The 22,315-nt window shown below is 39.9% G+C and overlaps 1 long non-coding RNA gene across 2 annotated transcripts in view; it reads left to right on the top strand.

Moving 5' to 3' along the window:
* LOC123984171 overlaps positions 1 to 22,034 on the top strand; it is a 43,613-nt gene extending 21,579 nt beyond the window's left edge. The window contains exon 2 of one of the 2 annotated variants that reach the window (XR_006828386.1): positions 21,889 to 22,034. This is a non-coding gene — a long non-coding RNA (uncharacterized LOC123984171). Of the gene's footprint in view, positions 1 to 1,523; positions 2,523 to 21,888 lie in introns of those variants that run through there. The other variant, XR_006828387.1, reaches the window with a different exon arrangement.
* The last annotated feature ends 281 nt before the right edge of the window (positions 22,035 to 22,315 follow it).

Below are 22,315 nucleotides of genomic sequence, written 5' to 3' on the forward strand. Positions count from 1 at the left end.
CCAGCATGACCGGTTTGGCGGTGGGTCAGTAATGGTGTGGGGTGGCATTTCTTTGGGGGGCCGCACAGCCCTCCATGTGCTCGCCAGAGGTAGCCTGACTGCCATTAGGTACCGAGATGAGATCCTCAGACCCCTTGTGAGACCATATGCTGGTGCGGTTGGCCCTGGGTTCCTCCTAATGCAAGACAATGCTAGACCTCATGTGGCTGGAGTGTGTCAGCAGTTCCTGCAAGGGGAAGGCATTGATGCTATGGACTGGCCCGCCCGTTCCCCAGACCTGAATCCAATTGAGCACATCTGGGACATCATGTCTCGCTCCATCAACCAACGCCACGTTGCACCACAGACTGTCCAGGAGTTGGCGGATGCTTTAGTCCAGGTCTAGGAGGAGATCCCTCAGGGGACCATCTGCCACCTCATCAGGAGCATGCCCAGGCATTGTAGGGAGGTCATACAGGCACATGGAGGCCACACACACTGCTGAGCCTCATTTTGACTTGTTTTAAGGACATTACATCAAAGTTGGATTGGCCTGTAGTGTGGTTTTCCACATTTTGAGTGTGACTCCAAATCCAGACCTCCATGGGTTGATAGATTTGATTTCCATTGATAATTTTTGTCAGCACATTCAACTATGTAAAGAAAGGAGTATTTAATGAGATTATTTCATTCATTCAGATCTAGGATGTGTTATATTAGTGTTTTTTTTTTTTGTTTGTTTTTTTTTTTGAGCAGTGTATATTGAGTTGGTGCTCGAATTGATGGGATAATTTTGTACTATGCACATTAAATGTTGCTTATGATTAGTTAATTATTTAGAGATTAAAAGGGGTAGGAGTATATTATTTTTACTTCTTCCTACCCCATTTCAAACATGTAAATAGCAGTTTTCTTTTATTGGCAATCATAAATTGTGTGTTTGGTTGCTAAATGTTTTTTGTTATTTCTTTTTTTTGTGTGTTATTTTGTTTGTTTTTTAACATGTTTGAAATAAATATATTAATCAATCAGCAATTTTCATTGAATTAACATCAGCCCTAAACTTTAATAATTAAGTTTTAGTCTTTTTCATTGGCCCAAAAACTTGGATTAAAGTTTGCATACTTGAACATTACTGAATGCTAAACCCAAGCCTTTGGACTGCAATATATGTGCAGCAGTCTTTACCCGACAGCAGGAAAGCACAGGTTATCACAAATGAATATTAACACTAAGGATAGTAATTTTTGTTAATGTTATCATTTAAATGTCAGCTATGTGACTTTCTAACTAGTCTAGATTTTCTTGTTGAGCAGTTGAGGCACTTAGGACAAGGTACTCTTACTGTGCAGTAATTCCTTGAACCGAACGTGTTCATTATCAACAAGTGTTTTCACTGCCGCTGGAGGATCAAGGAAACATACTGCTGCTGTGAGTGGGGAGAAACTCTGTTCCTCTGTGTTCTGAAACTGCAGAAGATCTGACACATAGCCGTTTTCATTTTTGATAATGCAGCTAACTCTCTGTATCTTGTTCTCCCACAGAAATCTGACAGGTGGCTGGTGAAGGGGAACAAAGCGAGCCTCACACTGAGGACAGGGACATACTGTGACATTTTGTGTGTTCTGTGAAAGGCAGGAGGAGCTCTTTGAGAGCTTCTAGTTTTTTGCCACTTGTTGGCAAGAAGACCGTGTCAGTCCTCTTGGTTAGCTAACTCTGTTTTTTTTTTTTTGTTTGTTTGTTTTTTTTGACCAGAAAGAAGCAGGTATCCATATTTACAGTGTTAGACCATCTGGTTGGGCAGTCGCTGAGGAGAAACCACATACTTCCTGCAGCTTCTCTGTAAATTTGAGGAGTTTCGAAACAATAGTTCTTGCTTTGTCTTGCAGTCTTTTACATTGGCCTCCTCCTTGTGAGGCTCACAACTTGCTTTAGCTCAAATTTACCCTATAGCCTATTTGTTTCTGTAATGAATGAAAAGCCAAATGTCAGGCGGCTTTTGGCCAGGGAGCTTGGCATCGTTTCATTACAAACCGGAGGATTCATTATGTACGCTGATTGAGTTTTTGGCACCACTGAATTTTACATGATGATACAGTTAATCCACCATAGTGTGCAAATGTCTGTCAATCACTGGGTGAGGGAAAAATTTGGCTTATGAATGGGTCGCAAATTTGGCAACTGGATCTGCTAGTACATAAAGATTATTCGATTGTGGTGATATTGAGAGAAAAACATGATTTAGTCACTTATTTATTTTGTCACATTGTCATCAGCCATTACTGAGAGAAAACGGTTTTAGTCAGTTTTCATTATTGTTATTTCTCCCATTTACTAGTAAGTGAATTTTATTAATATATCCCCAAATCACAAACTAACTTGCTTCTTCTTAAAGAATGATGCAGTTTTGGTGTGAGAACAGGGGCAATCACTGGCTACAAGTGTACATGGAGTAAATGAACATTGTTAAGTGCACAGGCCAATACAAAGGCAAGATTTCAACTAAAGGTTAGGCAAGTTAAATTTGAGAGGAAAATGGCAAACTGTCTTGCAAGAAGAACCACTGACTTCAATTAAAGCAACTTGTGTTATTTCTGTGTGTTTTTTTTTTCTTATTTAATGAAAGTTTATATTTTGTTATAAAAGGACATTTTTGAAAACACATCGGTGAGAAAATTGGTTGTTTGGAAGCAATTTCTCCTAAGATCTCAGTTGCCATGGTGCCAAAAGCAACACATTCATCTGCCCAGACACCAACCTCCCAGTAACAACAGCTGCTCATTCAGTGTTCATGGCATCACACTAATAGACAGAGTGTTTTGTGGTCCTCAGGTCACCAGAGTGTCTGCGGAAACATATTTGCTGCCTTTTCCATTGTGCTGCATGTTGTACAGATGCAGAAATCCTACTTTTTAGTCTGTTAGATTATAATGACATATTAGTCATCAGTTGTGGGATGACGTGAAAGTTAAAGGTTATAAGTTTGACATTTGGGAAATACACTTCTTTGCTTTGTTGCCAAGAGTTTGAGAAGATTGCAATCCCTTTTTATGTCCGTACGGAAAATATCAATAGATTGGCTGGTTTTCAGCTTGATCGGCCGTGACTGGTGACCCGGGCTGATCAGTGCCAGTCAGATTTACATGCATACTGCAGCACATGATGGTTCACGTCATGTGCACAGCGGCAGTAACTGACTATTGTCACAGACACACACATACGCTAAAACATGAGAGGCAGAATAGAAGTTCTTCACCCTAAGTGAAGAAGAGACAAACTGTAATTAGGGCTGGACCGCAATATCCAAATATTTGAATATTCGATCGTTGGGAACACATTCAATTTTCAATATTGAGATTTTAATATTGAGGTTTTTTTTTTGCAAGCCTAACCTTCACTCACAGCAGTGAACATAACGCTCCAGTTCACATCAAAGGGAAATCAAAATGAAGCCCTCAGCTGTGTAGGAGCACTTTAAACTGAGTGATGACATCAGCACCATGGTATTCATTTAATTTTATTTTCATTAATTTCATTACAGATCAAAACAGTCCAAACAGCCTACATTTTAAAAGGAATCAGTAAACGTTAGGCTTCAACAAACAAAAAACATAATGAACACATGTAAATAATTATATTAGGGTCATTGTAGAAGAAGAACATTTAGTAGACTGTAATAAAAGTTAAAACCTAACCTTAACATGTTACCTTTCGCTACTAGAAATGGCACTAATCCTGTTTGCTCTCTCTGGACCTCCACCCAGCTAAACTATTTCTGTATTCTGCTCTAGACCTGCTCAGCTCAGCCTCTCACACTCTGGGCTCTCAGCTACAGTTCAATATCCGTTTCCTTCAACCCTGCAAGTAATATTCCTCTTTTATCTAACTCCTCCCTCTCTTAGTGCTGGACTTGGGTCTACTAGCCTAGCTGTAACAAAGTTAAGCACAAAGTTTTGGAAATAATAACTTGCTGTTTTAGTTAGACTACGCTATGAGAAAGAGAGCGCGCGAGAGAGAGCGAGACTGGATATTTTACAAGTGGACCTGGTAAAGCAACAGTGAGCACACCTGTTGATGCTGATGTCATTCCGTACCACTTTGGTTTTGATCAGCTAGTTGTGTTTTTTGGGCCTCTTTGTAAAACATACTGCTGATAAAGAAAGTCAACAGAACAGACACATACGGGGAGCACCAGCTTGCCAGCGTGGCAATAACAGACAGAGGTGTAGGTGTGTGAAAGACTTTCACTTTTAAATTAGTTTGAGTGCAAGGAGGTCCTGTAACCTGGTGCAGTTTTGGAGAAAATGTTAAAGCTATTAAATAGTCAATGTTGTTATTTTTTTTTTTCCGTTTTTTTATGAACATACAATTGAATGGACCCCAGGAAGAACAGCCTTTGCTGATGCTAATGGGGATCCTAATAAAGAAAGGCATTTTCATTAAAGAATTATCAAATTTATAGTTCCTAGAAAGAGAATCGGAATCGTCCAGAATCAGCAAGTCAGACTTGCGCACTGGTGCATTTCTAGTTTCCATACAGGAGCTATCCCTTAAGGTGTACTCACACTAGGCCCGGTTGCCTTGTGCCATGCCTGAGCACGATCGTCTCACATTGCACCTAACAATACGAGCCCGAGCACATTTACATCATCACTCTTTAGGGGGGAAGAAAGCGCTTTCTCTTGCATGGCACAGTGGAGATCATGTCCAAGTTCTGTGCTCAGGCAATCACACTAGATGGCGATCACACTAGATGCGCACCGTGCCGGAGTGCCGTAGCCCAGCTATTCAAGCAGGCCCAGATGTATTGTAATTCTGATGATTCTGGAGTGTTTTGGGCGGCAGGACTGCTTACCACATTCTCATGCAACATGAGGGGGTAATGCACCTCTAAGCTGGTTTGCCAACTGCCACAGAAGATCCTGACAAGAAAACATGGAGGAGGAGAGTGAAATTGAAAATATAGAGCAGGAGGAGTTGTTTCTGTTTATAGAAGTTTCAAATAGAAGAAAATAATCAAATGTGATGAAGTACAGTATGGTTATTTTAAACCATTTCTTTGAATTGAAATTAAATTTTACAGAACAATGACTGTATTGTGATATGTATTCTTACAGTTAAAACTTAAAATTAAATATTTCTTGATAGACTTTGCCCATATCACCCAGACCTAGCTACCAGCGTCTCAAACAATTTATTGTTATATTTTGTTTGTTTAATCTGTACAAAAACTGTAATGTAAAATGGTCAGTTTGCCATTTTATGGGACGTTACATGCCAGTCTGTTTAACATATTGAGGCATCACAGTTTTGTCATGATAGCTCAAGAAAGATACAAAAAGCATGGTCTATATGTAGGAAGTCTCCAGTCACATGTACTGTATCTTCTGTATTCTGCCCATGTTTACAATTATTCTGTATTTATTTTGAAGAGTGACAGGGTATTGTGTTGTCATAAGGTCCCATGGGTTGCTTGTTTCATATTCGAAAGAGCATGAAGGGAAAGAAGTGTTGTATTAATGGTGATGGATGGATTTTCCCCTGGAGTTGAGACAAAGTGCTTTCGATGTATATTTGTCTATTTTGTATTTTCACCTGACTAGCTAGTTTCACTGAACTGCTGAAAAATACACTGTCCAGTATAAGTCAGATATCTATTCTAAACTGCCACTATTTTTCCTTACAACACATCTAGTTGATGGCCTAGAATTATATCACGTGATGTCAGGCAAATATATTGTAATACAAACAACACAATAATACATTACAAGTTTTATATGGAAGTTATTGTGCTTTGTACAATATTGTGGTCTCTACTTAATTTGCAGAAAAACAAGATAATGTTAAAGTTTGCACTAGGGATTGACTGATCCATCCCAGAGATAGACTTGTTAACTATGAGTGATAAATTATCATAAACTTTATCTTTACCTGCCGCCAGTCAGAATATTAAATCAGTATCTCACTGGAAACAAATGGAACATGTTAAATAAACTCTATTCTTGACATCAAATTTGTGAATGAAGTTTCGAAAGAAGAGCACAGACATCAGTCAGTATCAGTAACTCCTCCTCCTCCTTCTGCTGCTGCTGGTAGAGGAGCTGGTTTCTCTCAACAAGCAGCTGAGCTTGCAAGGAATTACTAAATTTTAAGCTATGTAGCATAAAAGCTAAACAGGCTACAGAAAGAGATTTTGTTTTAGCTTGTTGTAACAAACTAGCTGTTAGCTGAGCCATTTTTTGCTGTCTGTTTTTAAAATGACTAATTTTTGGAAAAATTAATAATAATTAAGAATATTGGAATTGCTGAAATACAATCGGTCTGGCCGATTATCGGTCGACCCCTAGTTTGCACATTACACTTCAATTTTCTGGACTTTTTTGGCCTGCAGATGTTTTTTAGGCTTTGTTTTTACATAACTAATGCTACCAGTTGGTCACAATACCGTACCAAATTTGAAATATTATAAATACTCAATTGGAAATATACAAACATTGCAAACAAGATGTGAACTATATGCTGGAGCAGTTATTAGTCTTGTGAGTGCTAACATTTCTTCCACAATGTGCCTCCTTTTACGCCTTGTCACTTCTTTTCTGCCCTTTAAATAAGTTTGTTTTGATTTTACACTGTGGCTAATAAAACACATTTGTAGATATGAAAATGATCAATTGTAAACAGACAAGGACAGGTAAATATGCACATTTGCCACTTAAATGACAACATCGGCACAGCATATTAACATTACACTTTTTTTTTCTCAGTCAACTTTTTATTGCTTAAGTTAAAACAGTTTTGGTTATGTAATATTTGAGATTTCTGTTTTCAGAATTTCAACAAATATAACTAAAAAATGCTTCTGATATAAATTGTCTACACCAGCTTTAAGATTTGATGCCAAGTTGTCAAGGGGCTTTAAGGTAATAATAGAGAAGATGGGACACCACTCTGTGATTCATTTAGATAATCATTATTTTGGTTACATTTGTGTTTGGTTGTTTCCACATTAATTAAAGACATATGTACACTACCTTCACAAAGGCAGAGCTCAGTGAAGTGTGCTCTGTACTGGCCTAAATAAAAATTCTGTGCAGCAGGAGTGAAAGCCATCAGAATTTAAAAAGATGGGATATAATGCAGAGTCAATAACTATCATTCATAGGCCAACAGGGGTTAAACCACAGGCTCAGACACAAAGGTTTACATAATCAAACGGTCAGCCGCTAACTTCTAATGATTTCTGGCCCAGTCAATATGCAGATATCTATCTTTTTAAACAGTGTATCACGCAACTTGTGTCTCACAGTGAAAAGTACACAGCTTACAGAATTTCTCCTATGCCTAACGATACAGTAACATATTCTAGTGATCTTACTGATATTATCTTCAGAGAAAGTAGATTTTTTGCATTCTTGCTCTGGGAATGGCATTTGCCTTGTCTTTGTCCCAGCATTTCTGCTATAATCTTGCAAGCTGAACTCTAAATTGTATAACAAAGCATCAGTCACAGCGCCTGCTGCAAGTAACATTAATTAGTTTTACACTCTGTTTTTCACATGCCAGCCTCATCAAAACGGAAATCCACAGGTAGCTGTGGTAAAATGGATCACGTCAGGAAAACAAATTAACTTCTTACTGAAGGTTTGTGTCATTGCAAGTGATATTGCTGCAAAAACGTTGACAGTGGATTTTCTAAACATCCATACTTTGTATTCTGCCATGTTTCATATCTTAATTGTCAGAGGTCATACCTGGGCTGATTGATGAATGTCTTAATCAGCTGTGCCAATTGCTCAAAGTATAATTGATATTTGAGGTCATTGCAAATACTATAACCAAGGAGGTCTCTTGCTGCTTTAACACTTAAGGTGACAGTTTTTTTTCTCTCTTTTACTGAAGATAAAACACATCGAAAGAGAGAATGCAAATATTGTGTGAAATGATTATGACCTTCACATGAAATGATACTGATAATTATTTGTACCCTTTTTTTTTTTCACTCTTGTAGTTAAGTGTTTGATGTGCTTTATCACTAGTCACTATGGCCATGTTGCAACGCCATGTTTCTACAGTAGCCCGGAATGGACAAACCAAACACCGTCTTTAAAGAGGGCCTTTTGTGTGATTTATTTATTTTTATTTTTCTTTCAAGTTTTTACAGCCACTGTAAGTTCTACAATCTTAGGAGAGCCTCTTCAACCTCACCTCTAGATGCCACTAAATCCTACACACTTTAAAGCACTACTGAAGGATGATGTCAGGACATTGGTCTTTTTTTCTCTCAACGTTGATATCAAACTTTTAAATAATACTTCAAGCTGACATATCAATTTAAATACTACACATATTCAAAGTATTGCTGTATATCTGACAACCAAAAATGAATTCCTCTGAATTGAAATTATATTATCAAAGACACAAAATAATTCTTTGTATCTGTGTTTGATAGATGCACATTAGTAAATAATAAAATATTTATAATATTTAATAATTATATAATAAAAATAATTTCCTTTCTTTCGTGGGCCAACACTTCCACTTGCACTCACTGGCCTCTTTATTAGGTACTGGCTAGTACCCCGTTTGACCCCCTTTAGAACTGCCTTAATTCTTTGTGGCATACTTTCAACAAGGTGTTGGAAACACTCCTCAGTGTACCGCAGTTGCTACAGATTTGTCGGCTCTACATCCATGATGCAAATCTACCGTTCCACCACATCTCAAAAGTGCTGCATTGGATTGAGATCTGGTGACTGTGGAGGCCATTGGAGTACAGTGAACTCATTGTCATGTTCAAGAAACCAGTTTGAGATGATTTGAGCTTTGTGACATGGCGCATCAGAAGATGGGTACACTGTGGACATCAAGGGATGGGCATAGTCGCGTTTAAACGATGCTGAATTGGTACAAAGGGGCCCTAAGTGTGCCAAGAAAATATCCCCCACACCATTACACCACCACCACCAGCCTGAACTGTTGATACAAGGCAGGATGGAGCCATGTTTTGATGTTGTTTACGCCAAATTCTGACCCTACCATCTGAATGTCACAGCTGAAATAGTGACTCATCAGACCAGGCAACATTTTTCCAATCTTCTATTGTCCAATTTTGGTGAGCCTGTGTGAATTTTAGCCTCACTTTCCTGTTCTTAGCTGACAGGAGTGGCACCCGGTGTGGTCTTCTTCTACTTTAGTCCATCTGCTTCAAGGTTTGACGTGTTGTGCGTTCAAAGATGGTATTCTGCATACCTTGGTTGTAACGAGTGGTTATTTGAGTTACTGTTGCCTTTCTGTCATCTCGAACCAGTCTGCTCATTCTCCTCTAACCTCTGTACCTAATAAAGTGGCTGGTGAGCGTATATTTCCACTGTATGTCCAACCGTATAGATTTGTTTTCTCTAAGTACCTGTAAGGGTAATTTTGTTTTTTGTAGCAGGAGAGACTATTCATTTGCCACTAAACAAACTGAGATGATCAGAAATCCTTAACAAAAAACAATCCTTTATCTTGCTGACAGTGCTCTGTGCAATCTAGCCCTTCTTTTTAAAGAGAATATAGTATGTGCTGATCTAATTGAATCTGCTGCAAATAAGAGGCATCCCCTCTGGGCACACTCTGTCTGACATCTCTCTAAATGTGAACTGCTGTATGACTGCACAGGTACTGCATATAAAATATTGGTTTACCACCACAGACACTGCATATATTTTCGGGTGATTGGGAATTGGGAGGCACATCTGAGGCAAGGAGTGTAATGTCAACCTTGTCAGACAGACTACATTCTTTAGTAATCATCTGCTATTTCGGTGGCCAGTGAGATGCAGTGCAGCTGAGTTTCACCTAAACAGCAGGCATGTTTGCCAAGGGAAATTACTGTGTACCTGTAGACTCTTGACAATGGTACTGGCATCTACCCTACCAGATTTTCAGGGCCATTGGAGATTTCAGTTTTTAATTTTCAAAATCAATTTTCAACTGGCATTTATTAGTAGAGCGCAAAGAATGTCAGTCATCAGTTGTTACACACAACTAGCACAAATTCTCAAAGTATTTTTCTCTGCTGCAGAGAGACAATGAGGCCTTTATTTGAAACAGCTTTATATCAGAGACAGCTCTTTATTTCTCCTGTTTTAAGTGTATTTTGTATTCTTATTTTAATAAGAATCCTCTCATCTGTCTCGTTTGTCCCACGTTTTAATAATTTCTGTTGCAAACTCAAAATGTTTACCTGTTGCCTTGATAAACTCAATATAATGTACATTTCTACACAACTTATTCCACCAGTGTAACAACTAGAGCTGCACTGATTAGTGAATTAGTGTATTGACGAAAATAATAAGCAGAACATTTTTTCCATACTTTTAATAATAAAGGTAAATTTGTCATTTTACAACAGGGTTGCATAATCAGATGAAGTCTGTAATTCCCTTTTATGAATTTAGGAGTCTCACAATCAGGGGGGAGAAGCTGCTCTGATGCAACAGCAGATATTTCTGTATCCCTTACCAGATGGCAGCAGGGTGACCACTCTGTGGCAGGGGTGGGTATTGTCTTTTAGTATAATTTTGGGCTCTGCACAGGCACCTCACCATTATCACTGGTGTTCAGTAGATGGGAACCAATGAGCTGTTTTAGTCACCCGTTCCAGGGCCCTCCAGTCCTTGGTCATGCACATCCCATGCCAGTTGGTGATATTTCCAGTAAGGTAACTTTTCTCACATCTGCTGTGGACAGCTTACTCTTTTTTTGAGATCAAAGTGAACATGAAATGTGTTTAGCTCATCTGTTAATGAGGGGGCGCTCGTGCTTTTGTAGCCTGTGATGTTTTTGATCGCCTGCCACACATCTTTGTTGGTGTTGTGGTCTCTCTCCAGTCTCTGCTGGTGTCTTCACTTTGCCTCCTTAGGGCCACCTTTCAATTTTGCTCTAGTAGTGCTGTATACTTCCTTGTCACGTGACAGTCAGCTCAGGGAGTATCTTTGTCAGCGTTTTAAACCAAACTCACCAGTCCGAAGGAGGCCCAGTCCATGACAGCCAGTGCGTTTGCCAGCAGCACTGGCCAGACTATGGGAGGTGTAACTCCTTAGTGTTCCCCGACAACACTAAGGTTGTCCATTAAATGTGAGAGGGGTCACTTTTTTTGGCCAAATTTTGTATTGAAACTGAGGTTGTTGGTTTCTTTTTTTGCTTACTGGGATCTAGAAGAGATTTTTGTTGAGATATGGACTCTTACGGAGATTTGAACTGAGATAAGGACTCATTGATTGGTGGCTGAACTGTGGGTTTTGTATCGAGTACTGACTGTACAACACACTCCCTGTCAGCCAGGCTGTGATGTTTTAATTTAGCTCGAGCCGAGATGCCGGGGGTTAAAACTGCTACAACTTGCTAGTCACCACTATGAGCTTAAGCCTACGGCATTTTACACTGCATAAATTAGCCTAGCAGCTAGCAGACTTTTCCTCTACTCATAGTTTATAAATGTACATATTATTTATACTTATGCTAAACCAGTGGTGTTTACCTGGTTCATGCTAGTAAAATATCCACTGTGTCCCCGTCTTGTAACGTCATACCAGATTTATAGTTTTCTTACTCACTGTTGGTTTAGGTAAGTACATCTCCCGACAAAACACCACGGTTGAAATTCAGCAATATATAACGTAATGAGTTGTCCTCAACTCGAGTAGTTCACCTATCACCTGCTGTGTTCTACTCCACACAGCCTCCCTGATGGCCCATTTGCCCACTAAAGCAGTGAACCTGGGGAAACGCTGCGTTGCTGTCATCTTGTTCCATCAGATCCTGTTTAAAGTTAAAAATATTTGATTACTGTTTCTTATTTAATGTGCTATTTGGGATTTTTTTATTTTTTTGGATCAGTAAGTCAATCAGTAATTGTGTAAAATATGACCAAAATAATTGTATAATGACTAATACGATATTTGCCATAATTGAGCAGCCCTAATATGTATATACAGGTGAAACTCGAAAAATTTGCATATCGTGCAAAAGTTCATTTATTTCAGTAATTCAACTTAAAATGTGAAACTAATATATTATATAGACTCATTACATGCAAAGTGAGATATTTCAAGCCTTTATTTGATATAATTTTGATGATTATTACGTACAGCTTATGAAAACCCCAAATTCAAAATCTCAGAAAATTAGAACATTGTGAAAAGATTCAGTATTGTAGGCTCAAAGTGTCACACTCTAATCAGCTAATTAATCCAAAACACCTGCAAAGGGTTCCTGAGCCTTTAATTGGTCTCTCAGTCTGGTTCAGTGGAATTCACAATTATGGGGATGACTGCTGACCTGACAGTTGTGCAGAAAACCATCATTGACACCCTCCACAAGGATGGAAAGCCTCAAAAGGTAATTGCAAAAGAAGTTGGATGTTCTCAAAGTGCTGTATCAAGGCACATTGATAGAAAGTTAAGTGGAAGGGAAAAGTGTGGAAGAAAAAGGTGCACAAGCAGCAGGGATGACCGTAGCCTGAGAGGATTGTCAGGTAAAGGCCATTCAAATGTGTGGGGGAGCTTCACATAGAGCAGACTGAGGCTGGAGTGACTGCATCAAGAGCCACCACACACAGACGGGTCCTGGACATGGGCTTCAAATGTCGTATTCCTCTTGTCAAGATGTTCCTAAACAACAAACAAAGTCAGAAGCGTCTTACCTGGGCTAAAGGAAAAAAAGAACTGGTCTGTTTCTCAGTGGTCCAAAGTCCTCTTTTCTGATGAGAGCAAATTTTGCATCTCATTTGGAAACCAAGGTCCCAGAGTCTGGAGCTAGAATGATTGTACACAATCCAAGATGCATGAAGTCCAGTGTGAAGTTTCCACAGTCTGTGTTGGTTTGGGGAGCCATGTCATCTGCTGGTGTTGGTCCACTGTGCTTTATTAAGTCCAGAGTCAGCGCAGCCATCTACCAGGACATTTTAGAGCACTTTATGCTTCCTTCAGTAAGACGAGCTTTATGGAGATGCTGACTTCGTTTTTCATGAGACCGAACAATGCAGAAGAGCTGAAGGCTGCTATTGAAGCATCCTGGTCTTCCATAACACCTCAGCAGTGCCACAGGCTGATGGCATCCATGCCACGCTGCATTGAGGCAGTAATTCATGCAAAAGAGGCCTAAACCAAGTACTGTGTACATATGCATGATTATACTTTTCAGAGGGCTGACATTTCTGTATTTAAAATCCTTTTTTTATTGATTTCATGTAATATTCTAATTGAGATTTTGAATTTGGGGTTTTCATAAGCTGTACGCAATAATCATCAAAATTATATCAAATAAAGGCTTGAAATATCTCACTTTGCATGTAATGAGTCTATATAATTAGTTTCACCTTTTAAGTTGAATTACTGAAATAAATGAACTTTTGCACGATATGCAAATTTTTCGAGTTTCACCTGTATTATTTCATGCCGTTTCACTTTCAAATAATCATTCTGTGAAATTATTATAATGTGATACTCCATTGCTCATCAAACAAGCCGTTTTACTCCATCTATTTCTAATCTGCTTCCTTCTTATCATGGCTGACATATACAGTAATATTTTGATGGTGCATTTCAATTGAAGTACCTGGTTGTTAAGTAAGGTGGAGTGACTGTCTTGTAGTGGCTGGGGTGATTCATTGTAGTCGACGTAATTGATTTACCTAAATACGTCGATTCACATTACGTGGTCGAAGCGTCACTTCATCCAGTGATTTCCCCTGGACAAGTTGGAGACACAAGACTACGCTTTCGACCGTCTAAAGTTTGAGAATATTTTAGAGAGACACTTAATAACGTGGTGCTCCGTTAGCTCTGTAAATTGGAAATAGGTTCACTGCAGCACAACTGCTGTCCATGAATACGTGAAGCAGCATGAACACCTGAAGCAAGTATCCCAGAGCACTTTGTCTAGACGGCAGCGCCGCAAATCCTGTTTACTTTCTGTCTCCACACAAGCACAGCACATTATCAGCACGAGGACAGGTAGTCCGTTGAAATTTATTTTCTAAATATTTCTTCATCACCTTCTTGTTAAAACTTATTTCTGCCCCGCTGCTGTCATGGTAATGTAACATTACACCGGTCCATGTGTCATCTAAAGTTTGGCCGTTTCATACTTTTTTTGTTTATTTAACGGCCACGTATAAGAGAGAACACGGCTGAAAGTAAAATTACAGATAATCTGTGACTGTCTGCACAGTCTATGAATCGTTTCAGTTGTTTTCTTTAGCATACACTGATGTAGATACATTTGCATGTGATTATCATACTACATTACTTATATTACTCAATATTGAAATAAATCCATAAAAGAACCAAAAAGAAAGTTTTAAGTAGTCTAATTAATGTCTGTTATTGTTGTTATAAGTGGATTCATTTTAAGATATGCCACTATTATAATTATTCTAATGTGCTTCATCAGGATGAAAAATATTGATTTATTAATTAGACAAGTTTTTGATATTTATTTAGGATAAATTGTTACGTTAATCAAGTAGTAGGCTACATTTTTTTCCCTTTAGAATACACAAAAATTTGTCAACTATAACTACTATGACTAATCAAATATATAATCGTCAGATTAATTGATTCGAAAAATAATCGTTATGTGCAGCTCTAGTCCTTTGTGCATACAAACATGCATGGAATGTTTTTGTGAAAATATATTGATCATTGAATGACAACATGATTTACATTAAATGATGCCGACATAGGCTGAATGCTATTCCTTTATTCACTGCATAGAGTGGCAGACAAAAAAACCCCGCATGCCTGCCACAGTGGCATTTCAGACCATGCCCTCACCTCTCCATTCATCCAGGCCTTCTGGTTCGGGGAATGATTTTAATGTCTTTTAAATCTCCACATAATCAACACCTCTGCTGATGTATGATGTCACTGATGTACACTGCTCAAAAAAATAAAGGGAACACTTAAACAACACAATGTAACTCCAAGTCAATCACACTCCTGTGAAATCAAACTGTCCACTTAGGAAGCAACACTGATTGACAATCAATTTCACATGCTGTGCAAATGGAATAGACAACAGGTGGAAATTATAGGCAATTAGCAAGACACCCCCAATAAAGGAGTGGTTCTGCAGGTGGTGACCACAGACCACTTCTCAGCTCCTATGCTTCCTGGCTGATGTTTTGAATGCTGGCAGTGCTTTCACTCTAGTGGCAGCATGAGACGGAGTCTACAACCCACACAAGTGGCTCAGGTCGTGCAGCTCATCCAGGATGGCACATCAATGCGAGCTGTGGCAAGAAGGTTTGCTGTGTCTGTCAGCGTAGTGTCCAGAGCATGGAGGCGCTACCAAGAGACAGGCCAGTACATCAGGAGACGTGAAGGAGGCCGTAGGAGGGCAACAACCCAGCAGCCGGACCGCTACCTCCGCCTTTGTGCAAGGAGGAGCAGGTGGAGCACTGCCAGAGCCCTGCAAAATGACCTCCAGCAGGCCACAATTGTGCATGTGTCTGCTCAAACGGTCAGAAACAGACTCCATGAGGGTGGTATGAGGGCCCAACGTCCACAGGTGGGGGTTGTGCTTACAGCCCAACACCGTGCAGGACGTTTGGCATTTGCCAGAGAACACCAAGATTGGCAAATTCACCACTGGCGCCCTGTGCTCTTCACAGATGAAAGCACGTTCACACTGAGCACATGTGACAGATGTGACAGAGTCTAGAGAGTCTACCTTGAGTCTACCTTGAGATCCTCGGGCAGAGGTCTGTTGTCTGTTCCAGAGTCTCGACTGAAAACTAAAGGGGACAGAGCGTTTGCTGTCAGCGCCCCGAGGCTCTGGAACAGCCTGCCCGAGGAAATCAGGTCGGCTGAGTCAGTGAACTCTTTTAAGTCCCTTCTTAAAACATACTTTTATAGGAGAGCCTTTCCCGATCTTATTTGATTTTATTTTATCCCTTTTATTTTATTGTATTTTACTAATTTTATATTTATCTGTATTTTAGTCTTTTCAATGTTTTCATGCTTTTATCTTGTATTGTTTTTGTATTATTGTTTTCGGGGTATTATTGTCTTTACACTTGTTGTAACTTGTTTTTGAAAAGTGCTCTACAAATAAAGATTATTATTATAGAGACGCCGTGGAGAACGTTCTGCTGCCTGCAACCTCCAGCATGACCGGTTTGGCGGTGGGTCAGTAATGGTGTGGGATGGCATTTCTTTGGGGGGCCGCACAGCCCTCCATGTGCTCGCCAGAGGTAGCCTGACTGCCATTAGGTACCGAGATGAGATCCTCAGACCCCTTGTGAGACCATATGCTGGTGCGGTTGGCCCTGGGTTCCTCCTAATGCAAGACAATGCTAGACCTCATGTGGCTGGAGTATGTCAGCAGTTCCTGCAAGGGGAAGGCATTGATGCTATGGACTGGCCCGCCCGTTCCCCAGACCTGAATCCAATTGAGCACATCTGGGACATCATGTCTCGCTCCATCAACCAACGCCACGTTGCACCACAGACTGTCCAGGAGTTGGCGGATGCTTTAGTCCAGGTCTGGGAGGAGATTCCTCAGGAGACCATCCGCCACCTCATCAGGAGCATGCCCAGGCATTTTAGGGAGGTCATACAGTTACGTGGAGGCCACACACACTGCTGAGCCTCATTTTGACTTGTTTTAAGGACATTACAAAGTTGGATTGGCCTGTAGTGTGGTTTTCCACTTTGATTTTGAGTGTGACTCCAAATCCAGACCTCCGTGGGTTGATAAATTTGATTTCCATTGATAATTTTTCATGTGATTTTGTTGTCCGCACATTCAAATATGTAAAGAAAGGAGTATTTAATGAGATTATTTCATTCATTCAGATCTAGGATGTGTTATATTAGTGTTCCCTTTATTTTTTTGAGTAGTGTATATTCCTCAAGACTGATGTGGTTCTCCTCAGTGGCTACCTCTCTGAGCACTCAGAACAGTCATGTGGAGCTACTGTAGCCTCATCTGTCCACACTTTGACTGATTTTACTGTTGGTTTGACCCTTTTAATCACCTGGGTGTAAGTGGCCATAAAAAGCAGAGAAATATAGTCTGATAGACCAAAGTGGGGATGGGGGAGGCGAGGGATATTCATGTAGACATGTCCCAGTGTATTCCTTCCCCTGGTGGGGATGTGGGCATGCTGGTGGAATTTAGGTGAAACATTTCTAAGATCTGTTTAAAATCACCAGCTACAATAATAACACCATCCAGTTATTTTGTCATGTGTTGCTGATGACCTCACATATTCCCTGTTGTGTATTTTTTGATATTGCAAAAACATTGTAAACAACAAAACACTGGTGAATTCTCTGGGCAAATAATTTGGCTGACATCTTAATATTTTAAATGCCACATCAGGTAAACATTTTCCTTCCACTTTGACTGCGTTTGAGAACCAAGCCTCATTGACCACCTCCACCTCCTCCGGTCTTACAGGAGTCTATCAGTCTATCAGTGCAGAACACGCTTTGCCTGTTGAGTGTAATAGCTTATTCAGGGATGTTGTGGTGCATCTCAAGGCCCGCTACACTCAAGCCAATCCCTCTATTTACTCGTCTGATGTGGAAGAGTGTAATTCTGTCATAAGTTATTATAATTATGTGATTTATATATTCATTTTAAGGGAGCTGCTGGTTGCTGCATGTACAAAATCAGTAGTCTTCGGCAAGAAGTTAGAAACCTACTTTTGTCTTCCTCTGTCTATAATCAAGTTTAAAAAAATTACATAGAAACTTTGAGTGGTAGATTTGCCACTGTTATCATTGAAAACGGCATATGTGCGGTGCGAGAACAAAAGGCATTGCAGGCATTGCAACAAAAACTAAGGGGCTTATACTGGACAGCCAGTTCCAGTCCTCACTCAATGTTTTTTAGCTGGCCTTTATTAGCCAACGGCCTTTATTTGTGTGAGCTGGCTTATGCTGACTTTTATTCTAGAATTCGTTAATGAACGCATGTTGCAGCACTTATGCAGACCCCTGAGATGGTGGATGTGTGCTTCAGTCAGCAAAATGAACTGTGAAAATAGCCGAGAAATGTTCCATATTGATTGTGTATCAAATGTAGTTCAGGATATGTGGTTTTGTGTTAACGTTCTCTGTGCACTGCTAATCAATAGACTATATGTTTATTCAGCAGTATGGCTAATGTACAGACAAATGAAGCTCAATTCCTTTGTAAACACTACCTATGAAGTGATAATGACAAATTAGGGGTCTGCATTATACTGGGATATCACCAACCATTGCTGTCTTTTTCTCTCTTGCTTAGACAAAAAAAACAATTTTGTCTCATTTGTTTTAGATCTGACTTCAAGCACTCATCAATTCATTGCATTAAAAAACATCAACTTTGTATTGATCACAACCTGTGAGAAATCTTTCTTTACAGCTTAGGGGACTCTTAGGGGATAATGCTTTCTGAAAAGCTGCTATTCTGTTATCTGTGCCCCCACATCTCTTTTCATAATTGTACTTTATCTTTTATCTTTCACTGAGAACATAGCCTACTCCTAAAGTTCAGATAGATTTATCTAAAAGCTCTGTTGTTGAGTCTCTTATTTGTCAAATATACAAATATCTGCTAAAATATTTTAAGTAAAGGACACTGCAATATCACAAAAAACGTAGCTTGTACGTTGCAAGGGTATTCACTGTCAGCTAGGGGTGCAATAACAAGTCATCACTAGTCACGTAGTCATCAAAAATCGATTATTCAATTCGTTGCCAACGAACATACCAAAATAATTTTTCTTAAGGTGAATTAACTTGGAAACGGACTTGTCCGGTACAGGGGATGTAATCGATTTTCACTGTTCTAGCTGTTTTCCGTCCAAAAAAAGTGTCCCTTTGCGTCAACAGAGACCGTCTGGCGGGCCGCCATATTGGTGAGGTTGGCTTCGTCGCTAAGTTTCGTTTCTGTCGTCAGACTGAAGTAGAGAAGAAGAGTTTGCTTTGGCGGAGGCGGTCTTTATCGGCCTCTGCTGGCGACCCGTAGGAGCTACACAGACATATAGGATATGAATCGATTCGCTTCGTCAATACCAACAGAAAGAGAGCAGCCCTGTAGGATGTTCTGTTCTCAAGCTGTGGTCTGTAAAGCATGGGAGTGCTTTTGGTCATATATATTGACTGTTTTTATCAATATTTAAATTTTTTGGAAGCTTTGTTATTTGGAACGTGGTTGTATGGAGATAAATAATGTTTTGAAGATAACTCCCAATAAAAGTGAACATATAAACAGTAAATATGGGCAAAACATGGACATCCATTTGTTTCTTTTCATCAAATTTACTGTTACAGTTGTATTCCAGGTGTATTAGAAGATATTCAGGTGCATTATAATCTACCTTATAATGGTTTTGTTGGTTTATTGCATTAAAATATAGCTTCTTTTTTTTTTTTTTACCAGGCGAGGATGAAAATATAATTTTTTCTGTATTTCATCTCCATGTAGTCTGTAATGGTAAAATAAATATTTTAATGTACAATGGATTTATGTTCCTTAGCTTCTGACCTTTCAAAGGAGACCATAGAGGATTATGCATCTAAGCCTAATGGTTGAGGGGATATTGCTGTTTTTCCTGGAAATAGGTGCCAGGGTCCATAACAGTGGGCTGATCTTCCATAAGGATGCTGACAGTGGCACACCTCCTTAAGCTTCTTCCCCTCTCTGCTGCCAGGTTGAAACACCATATTTTCTGCTTTAGCATATCATGTGGCCGCACGAGAGAGATGACTCTTTCTCACAGGATCTGTAATCGCACGAGATTTTCATACAAAGTTTCGTGAACCCCCATTGCAACCAACAGTTTTTACAAAAGGATAGACGCTGACCACCACAGATTGATAGATTTTTACTAGGCCTATTTAAAATCGTATTTGATTGCAGCGCGCTGTAGCGCAGCACATCCTCTCTCTCTCTCACGAACACTGCTGCCCAAATCAGTCCGGCACAACGCTGTCAATGACTGAGACCCACCTTAAAAAGTTATAAGCAAGCATGTAACTCCTTACTTCGTAGCTAAGGTTAGCCCAGTGTAAAGACTTGAAACAGGTGCATACAAATGTATTAGATTCGTTTGACTTCATGCGGCGCTGTGCAGCGCTGACTTAATGTGATGCATGCTGGACTTAAAATAAGGCATGCTGGTTAGAAATCATGTCCGACTTTAGCCGGCGCTGCAAAACGTCACCATGTCACATGACATTAAAACCTCATGGGAGCAAGGCGACTGCATGCGCCACGTCCGGCAGCCGCAATTGCTTTTCTCAGGCTGCACAAAGTTGGAACCACACTTTTGCCTAGTCTCGCGGCATTTTTCTTTGCAATTGCTGCAAGATCAGTCATTGATCTCAGCTCACAGTAAGCTCACGCAGGTAGAATGTGTTCGACTTTATGGCGCTGTTTTTATACCCCACCCCTGCAGTCACCTGCAGCTCACGTTAGACTATGAAGTCGGCGAAAGTCAGCTAAATGAGATAAAACCTTGAAACTGACATCAATTAAGCTAACATTACTTAGGGTTTAGGAGAAAGAACACTAACGTTAAGGTTAGTTAACTTAACCTGCCTGAGAAATCACATTTCAAGTTTTCTTCAGTAACAAAATCATCAAGTGATAGTTGTCTGTACAACCACCTTTCCATTGCAAACTGTAACGTTAACTACTAAGGTAATAGCTTTTCGGCACACGAAAGTACTTTTAATGGCATCAATTTAACAAAATATTAGCAAATATCAGTGTGACACACACACACACACACACACACACACACACACGTGTATATATAAAAAAATAAAAGCACTGAGTAACAAACAAATCTAGGGAAATATGACCTTATTCGAAGCTGCAATTAAAGTGGTCTACACTGAAAAAGACAAAAACCTTGTTAATGGAAAATGAAAAACATTTGCAGCAATGCAGATAGAGAGAAAATGGTAAAGGAGACTGGTTGTTGCCATGGGGATGCTTGGCAGTCAATAGAGAGCTTCTGTGTGTTGAAAGCTGATTGAGTTGACGGGTGGGTAGCAGAGCAGAATGCTATGGAGAGCATATCCATTTTAGCAGTTAGTCCTTCACTGTGTTCCATATTTCATTCATTTTATTCATCAATGCCACAGTTGCCGTGCTTATCTGTGTCAGAGTGCTGTCAAAGAAGGGGCAATTGTTTAAAGGTCTTAGTGTGTTACTGTGGAGAAACATCAAAATAATAATACTTCCATACAGGTCTAAATCAGGTCCGGCACCAGCTTTATTGCAGTGGAGAGGTAGACAGTGATGAGAGATATTGTGAAATAGTCTTCAGCTATAAACAGTCATATGTAGAAAATAATATTCAAAAAACAATATCAAAGAAAATGTGAAAGGTGGTAGTGGTACAGACAGAAAATGGATAGTAGTAATAGAAATGATAGTAATATTAATGATGATAATAATAATAGGACTAATAATTATAATTGTAGCAGGAACTAGTTGAAGTTTAGCTAATGGATTGGTATCATTTGCGTAACAATGAAAGTTATGCCGTAATGAAAGATTTCATCACCCACCCCTAACACTATCTGAATGCGTAGCAAAATGCATGTACTGCTGACTCCCTTTGTCACAAACCCCCGGTCGTGACCCTGGCCTGCCTGTTGCCCTGAGGCTGCTGGTGGGCGTGGTAATCTGAGCTCCAGGCTTTCCCACCTGAAGCACATCCGCAATCAGCACACCAAGGCCTCTGCCTGCAATCAACACGCCTTTAAGAGATCTGCCAACCTTCCAGTCCCCGCCGGATCGTTGTACTTAACTGTATGGACACGCCAGCCAGTTTGTCTGTCTTAGTTTCAGTATTTTGTCTGAACCTTCGTACCAGTGTTAACTGCTCTCTCTTTGTCTCGACCTCAGGAAACCTGCACATGCACCACGCGGATTCCCTCCTGTGCCCTGGAATCATCTAAGCTCTGGGACCAGAACCGCAGACCCTCAGAACAACCACCTCACCCCAACCTCTCCCAGGACACCCCTTGTGCTCAATAAACCACTTCTGTGCATTTCTCTAGTCTGCATTTGAGTTTCTGGCCCCCGGTCCTGACACCCTTCTGGACTTATTTTGACAAGGCATGTCAACACTGATCATTAAACACTCTACAACTGACCACCGCCATCTAACTTTCTCCACAATATATAAACTTTGATTAGGAATCAAAGCCAATATGCTGAATGGGCATGAAACCACATCTGAGGTTCAAAGCACCAGCTAATGGTAGACATTGGGAGTGCACCTGGGAACAGCATGGATTGACAACAGGAAATCTCACAACTTTACACTGCA

The sequence above is a fragment of the Micropterus dolomieu genome, linkage group LG15 (genome assembly GCF_021292245.1).
Source record: "Micropterus dolomieu isolate WLL.071019.BEF.003 ecotype Adirondacks linkage group LG15, ASM2129224v1, whole genome shotgun sequence".
Lineage (NCBI taxonomy): Eukaryota > Metazoa > Chordata > Actinopteri > Centrarchiformes > Centrarchidae > Micropterus > Micropterus dolomieu.